Here is a 7,558-nt window from a genome sequence, read left to right on the forward strand (position 1 = left end):
GCAGCTGTGATCATGCACACTTTCAGAGGCATGGAGCAGCCTGCACTTCCAGAAGCTGTGTACATGGGCTCTTGACTAGTGTGGAAACAGCATGCCTTCATCCCCCTTGGATGTGCAGCTCACCAAGCAGTATGTAAGCCACTCTTCCTAATATTTCATGTTTTCCAGACATGAGCCCTAATGCAGCCTTCAGTGTTAGAGCCGAGCTTAATCAGCCTTACTTGAAAATATCTCACCATGCCTCTGACCAATGACTTTACTAAGCTTTGGATCAAATTTTAGTCACCTATTATTAAGTGGCATTGTAAGCATCCTGGTATATGAGAAAGGAATACAAATTGTGCCCTACTTTCCTATCAGATGATCCCCAGAACGGTTTATAATGTACACACATAAGCCAGAGCCCTATTCAGACATTACATACATTGTACATGCATATAGATGTTGTCCATACACGATACATTGCACATATGTATAGATACACAGGCACATGTGTTTGTGTGAATGGCTGCACATGTGTTCAATTTAAAAGTAAACCAGGGTACAGACCACCTCACATGCAGTACAGATAGGAAGTGGCTGTCAAATGTATGTGGAGCTGATCTGTTTGTGTATATACTGTATGCAGATTGTATACGATATGCATTCAACATAATATATAGATGGGGCTAGAGAGGTCTATTCATTTCTGCAAGCCCAGGAAAACTGGCAGTTGGAGCACATCCACACACACACACCCCAACAGTGTGAGTGGGGGAAGCAGCTGTTCATTCTCTGGCTGATCTTTGCTTTTCCATAGTGTGTTTTTCTGGATGAGAAGGTGCCTCTTCCCAATGGTGAATGGCAGAGGGTACTCCTTCCCTACAGAACACTGTGATTTCACTTCCTGCCCTACAACCATTACTACTATATTTGAATATATTTGTTTCCATAAGAATGCATTATATATCTTGGAAACTGAAGGGTGATGATAGTCCCTAGTGTCATACCTTCAGGCCCTTCTTCAGTAGGTAATGCTCATGTGCTGAATGAGTGACATCTGTAAAGGTCATTAGTAGATGGTTTTTCCCCCCTGACCATGAGATGGCTCAGTATGTGCTGTTCATCTGTAGTCTTTGCTGTCTGTAGTGCAGTACAAATTGTTTGTAAACCATGATGGACCTTTTCTCTTTCAGTTTGGGAATTCTCAGTGGGGAAATGGCACAAGTGGAAATACATTAACCTCCCACTAGCCACATGTCACTAACCTGATCAGGATCAGACTCTGGTGACTAGTTTTCTTTGAAATAAGATCTGCTGCCAGATTTAAGTACACATCTTGAAAAAACAAGTATGTTCATGTCTTTGTTTAGTGGCCAAGGGCCAAATGGAAAAGTATGTAAATATATGTAACAAAATCTCAAATGGAAACATATATAAGTGTATGTAGCAAAATCTCATTTTGCAGAGAGAAAAAGTGCTTTGGCAGAGGAGATCTTGGGGGGCAGGACTTGACACTTTCCCTGGAGCAAGCTGCATCCCACCCACCACCCGCAAGCTATTTTTTGTCCTGTAGTGCTTCAAATACAAACCTATATTTTCCAGAACAACATTTGGAATCTCATAGGCGAGAAAGCAGCTAGAGGGAAAATTCAAAATGGAGACAATGAGTATGTTGTTGTTTTTTGTTCCACTACTCCTCTCAAAATTGCCCCCTCCAAAAGAAGCTTTCCTTTCTCTCTTTTAAAAGACGGAAAGATTGATATTTTTACACGTTTTCATATAAGCAAAATCTTCAGGGGTTCCATGAACGGCAGCTAGGATTGTACAGTAACTTAAAAGATATTCCTAAATTGTGGTGGTTTGTCATCTGTACACACTCATTGCATGATAAAAGTCTTAGGCCACTTTTGGACATTGTGTAAAACCGCAGGTTGACAAACCTGAGGTTAAATCTGGAAGCTGGGATTCATCCCGCAGCCGATTGCTGAGCTCCAGTTTCCCTCCCCCTGGTCTGCCGCAGCAGCATCCGAGCAAGATCCGTAGTGCGCTCATCACCAGACTGCAGGCTAGGTGTCAAGACGTAAGCAGGGCTGCAACCATTGGCCACAATTTTCAAGGGTGGGTTGCCGAGCATGATCGTGCCTTTTCAGCATCAGTCAAAATGCGCTTGGAGGGAAATTTAAACCCCTCCATCGAAGCCACATGAGCGGACATGTTTCTGGGCTTGTCTGAAACACCCTCTCTATGGTTATGTTAGCGGGCACAGTACAAAACTCAGGTTACAGCGGCCACAGAATTTGGATGACACGATGCCGCCTCCAAACCTGAGGTTTGGCCAGCGAAACTCACTACAAACCAAAGGGTCTGATTACAGTTTGGGCTTGCAAACCTCAGATTGCTTTTGTAATGAAACTGTGGTTACATGTATTGGGATGACCACAAAAATTAACCTCTGCCGCATTTGCCTCTAGTTTGGCATTTTGTGTGGAGGCCACTGTCTTTAAGGCACTGTAAGGCATTGCATGTTTTTGTGTTTTGCAAGAGATTAATGTGTTTTGCAAGAGACCAAAGAAGTGTTCTTCACTGTAAGGCCTGGGAGCTAGTGACGGCTCCCTGACTAATAGTTCATTGGGCTTGTGCAGATCTTCTGCCAAAAGTGAATACTTTGCACAGTCTCCCTGGCACCTTGCATAGACCACCATTCCCACCATGCAATGCTGTGGTTTGCCATGTGCTGAGGGGCTCCTTTAAGATAAATTGATCCCTGTTGAACCCCTCAACCATCTTGAAAGGTGTACATGGAAGGCTGGTAAGTGTAACAATTCCCAGAACTTTCCCCATAGAGCTCTAAGAGAGGACTCCATCTCTCTTGAAAAGCCCTCCTAGCACTGAGAAGGGTGTGGTCAGAGGCATATCTAGGGAACAGAGCGCCTAGGGCAAGCACTGAAATTGCACCCCCTGTCCAAACATCTGACACCCATCTTTCAGATAACTTTACCATAATATCAGCTCAAAAATACAAGTCAAGCTCGTTAATCTTTTAATATTTCAAAAACTATTTAGCAGTGGACGTAGCCAGACCAAGAAATGCTCGAAAACTACAAATTGCAGTATGCTGGGGCTCATAAAATACCCAAATTCTATGTGGAGGTGTACTTGGAAAACTAAACAGAAGTGCCTGTCTAATTCTCTACTATGCATTGTAGCATCACTATTACATAAGTTTTAAAAATAAATGGAGAATTTACTTTCCCCAGATACTAGGGCCTTGCAGAGGCCATTTGAGCATGCGTGGTGGCCATTTTGTTTTCGGTGGCCATTAAAAAAATTTTTTTTCCATTTTAAAAAATGGCGCCCCCTTCAAGTGGTGCCCGGGGCACGTGCCCTGCCTGCCCCACCCTAGATAGCCCCTGGGTGTGGTACTGTGTGAAGGTCAGGACAGCTGGAAATGGCTCTCACACTGACAGGGGGGTTTTTGCCAGTGGTTCCTGCTTGAAAAAATAGTTAAGATTACTGGACTAAACATATCCTTTTGGAAATGTGTTATTATTGTGGATCTCCCTCTGATGGCAAATTTGCCAAAACTCATCCTTGTGGAAGCTTTTAACAGCCAGAATTTCAGTGTTATTGAAAAGCTTTTAGCTTAGATCTGAACCTTGTTAGGAATTTATTAGTGTATTTTCATAATCTTTATATTTCACTGTGTTGTCACGTGTTCTATAGCATGGGCAGAATGGTATAAATTTGTAAAATAACAAATATTACTTTGATCTGTAGCAGTCTTGAGGATACTGATGATAAAGCCAAAAGCTCAAGAGAATTATTACAGACATTACTGGAGAATTACTGCAGAGGAAAAAGAGCCTGTCTGGAAATTAAGGTGGAAAGAAAGGTTCACAATAATAGAAATATATTTTGGGATAAGCTGCTTCTTATCTTTCACAAGCAGAAGCTGTCAATAGGAAAAGTTTTTCGTGTTTTTTTAATGAGAGAACTCGATTGTTAAGAAAAATCAAGGCAACTTCTTGCCAACAGGGCTGTCTAGAATGTCAAGCCATCAAACCAAAAGAAGTCTTTAATGCAGGATAGTGAATCAAATTCATCAGTGTTGTGAGGTAATAAATGTGACCTCACAATAAAACTCTTCTAAGGATCAAAATATATTCTGTCAATAGATGCTGAGCAAGACTTTACAAGATGAAACAAAGACTATGCTACTAATCATTTCTGGATAAAAGTGTGCCAGTGTGGATGGTGGAAAAGAGAAGCATTCCACTGTGCACAGTTTCCCTGAAGAATGGATTCCATCCATACAGGTAAATATAGCCCTTTTCCCAGAAGTCAGAGATCTCAGAACTGGGCAGACTCTTGGGCATACATCTCACCAGGTTCCTTCTCATCTGCTCTCCTTTCCAATTCACAGGATTTGCTGTTTCAGGGTTTCCCAAACTTGGGTATCCAGATGTTTTTGGATTACAATTCCCATCATCCCCAGCTACAATGCCTTTGGCCATCAAGGGACAGGAAGACAGAATGCAGGGGGTATGAATATGTCTGAAGCAAAGGCTGCCCACTTTCCTCTCTAGTTTGCCCACAACCCTTTCTAAATGTTCTTTCCCACACACAGTTATGTGTTGCTTAATCCTATGCATTTTTCTAGATTCTATGGACACCTGCATAGGTTTTCAATCATGATGGTGATTATCCATTCTTTACTTCCTTTAAGGAGCTACAACCCCACATTAATCACCAAAACAACCTGTTTTGGTACCAGTTAGGTACATTAGGCTGAGAGAGAGAGAGTGGCTGGGTGGCTCAGCATCGCCCTAGGAGCTTTGTAGCTCATCATGGGCTTCCATCTGATCTTCTTGGTCAAACTCTGATGCTCTGTCCATTACAGTACAGTGACACAATTGCTTTGGAACTCTGGAGGAGGGACCAACCTTTTCTCCCTCCATGTGTTCAATTAGTCTTTCTTGCACACAGTACAGATCCCCCCACTGTCACTTTCGTTTTTCTCTCTTCCATCTTCACATCTCCCATCTCTCTCCCATCTTCACAATATAACCCAATGCAATAAGATTTTTGGCTTCCATTTTATTCTCATGCTCATTCAAGTACATGAGAAGCAAGATATTAAAGAGAACACATGTGGGTTAAAAGAAGAGTGAAACATCTAATGGGTTGGCAGCCAGTGGCAAAGTGACAATCTCTCACACACAGCCTAGGGATAGGAGAAGATCAATTCTGTTGGTGACACATGAGAAATATTGTGGGGGACTCTGGCCAGAGCCCAAAGAATTGGACTGCAACTGGGGAGAACTCTGGAGTTTCATGTATTAAGAATGTAAGAAGATCCTGTTGTATTCTATCCAGTATCTTTTATGTTCTGTTGTTTAGACATTTGTCCCAGTGGTGATCCTTTTGAAAGTGTGAGGGATGGGGTCAGAAAAGAAAAGGGAAGGAAATAAGGAGAAAATGGTGTTGTTTCTGAATAAACTCTTCGTTAAATCTATTTTAAATCTATATAAGATTACTTTGTGATGGAAACACCTATAAGACATTTGGTGACAAGATTTTGAACCAGCTAAGTGTGTGAGCCTGCAAAGCTTGTGAATGTTCCTTCATTTTGATTTCATTACATTACATTACTGATGTCACTTATTCAGACTATATTCCTGATCTGCTTTCTATTATTGCTGTTGCTGATTGTTTCTCCAGCTTCCTGACCTGTACAACCCCTGAACGTAATTTTTCCTTATCAATCCTGGACTCTGTTGTTCACTGGATGTACCCTGCAGCATGGTCCAGATCCCACCACCATCTTTTTTTCTTGCCCTCCCCAGGAGAACCTACTATTCCCTGGAAACAATGGAGGTCCTTTTTCTACAATTACTTCCTCACTATACAAACCCCTGATTTTACTCCAGCAGAGCAGAAGCCTATATTGTTTCATTGCCTGGGCCTGGAAAGCCAGAGAATATATAACTATTTGCCCTTTCCTGCCAACTTGGAAGGAGGTGCCAATACTTACTAAGCTGCTCTTCAAGCCTTAGATGATCATTTATGTTGGAGATCCAGATCCAGATGGCATCGACCTTTTGCACCAGTAACCCCAATGACCACTAGGGGCACTGGAAGTAGAGATAGGGTATCCTTCTGTTTCCTGTTTATCTCTGCTTCTGTGACCACTCTATTGACAGAATGTACTCTCAGGAACTTCCTGGGTGTGACTTCCTTCTGCTTCTTTCCAGAATGCTTCTAGCTCTCTTCTGAGTACCATGCTTCCCCACATGGTGGTCTCTCTCTGACCACCATGTAGCTAGCAGTTAGAGATAGGTCTTTTCTATAATCATCTACTTCTAAATAAAGTCGATTAGTTTAACCTTAAGTCAATCTACATGTTTATCATTTACAAGCTGTTACCCCTGAGACCCTGTTAACTTCTGCTGTAATGGGAGTGAGTTAGCTCCTGAAATACTCTTGCCAACTTTACTGATGAACTGATAAAGGATCAGATTGTTATAAAAACAAACTGCATGACAAACTGCTATTGGAGTGGAAACTTACCTTGGATAAAGTTGTAGAAATAACTAGGAGGATGGAAAATGCTATTCACTATGCCAAATTGCTCTCTTTGATACCCAGAACCAACCTCCTGAAATCCAGGCTGTCCAGTCTAAATCCTCCCAAATCCATTTTTCTCTTATGGCACTGCCCCAGACAGTGGCAGCACAAGAAAGGAGGAGCTATCACTGCTACAATGTGAAGACTCTGCCCACAAAGCCAATTTTCCTCACTGTCCTACATGGAAGGTCACTTGCAACAGGTGCAAAAAAGGGGGCACTTTGCTAACCCCTGCTAACTTGGCAAAAAGGCACCTTTTAACGTGGCGATTCTCTTTATTTAGCAGGGGGAGAGTAACTGACCCTACCCACCCCCAGCACAGTACCTCCAGTGACTGTTGCTGGTGTCTATCTTTTATTTCTTTTTAGATTGTGAGCCCTTTGGGGACAGGGATCCATCTTATTTATTTATTATTTCTCTGTGTAAACCGCCCTCAGCCATTTTTGGAAGGGCGGTATAGAAATCAAATCAAATCAAATAAATAAATAAATAAATAAGGAAGGTTTGCAAGTCTGCTCTCCACTCCATTACTGATTCACTATATGATAAAGATGAGGCATATGAACCACTTCCTGACAAAATCAGTGTGACAGAATCAGAACCTGCTTCTCCACATTGTCAAGTTAAACTTACTGGCCATGAAGTGCCGATGCTGGCTGATTCTGGTTCTCCTTACACTGTCATTTCCCATTTACTTTACAAGAACAAAAAGAAGTCTCAATATTGGGTTGGAAACAACAGAAAGATCTACAGATAGTGTTAGACCCAAATGGCACAGAACCCATATGACAGATAATGGAGTATCCATATGCTGATATGAGTGCTGATTTCTCAGACTGATACTCCTGGCACTGCCATACATTTCAAACGTAAAATTCAGTTGAAGGCAAATGAAATACCTGTACAACACAAAGTGAGAAATGTACCAATAGCATCGCTCCACTTAGAG

The sequence above is a fragment of the Hemicordylus capensis genome, chromosome 4 (genome assembly GCF_027244095.1).
Source record: "Hemicordylus capensis ecotype Gifberg chromosome 4, rHemCap1.1.pri, whole genome shotgun sequence".
NCBI lineage: Eukaryota > Metazoa > Chordata > Lepidosauria > Squamata > Cordylidae > Hemicordylus > Hemicordylus capensis.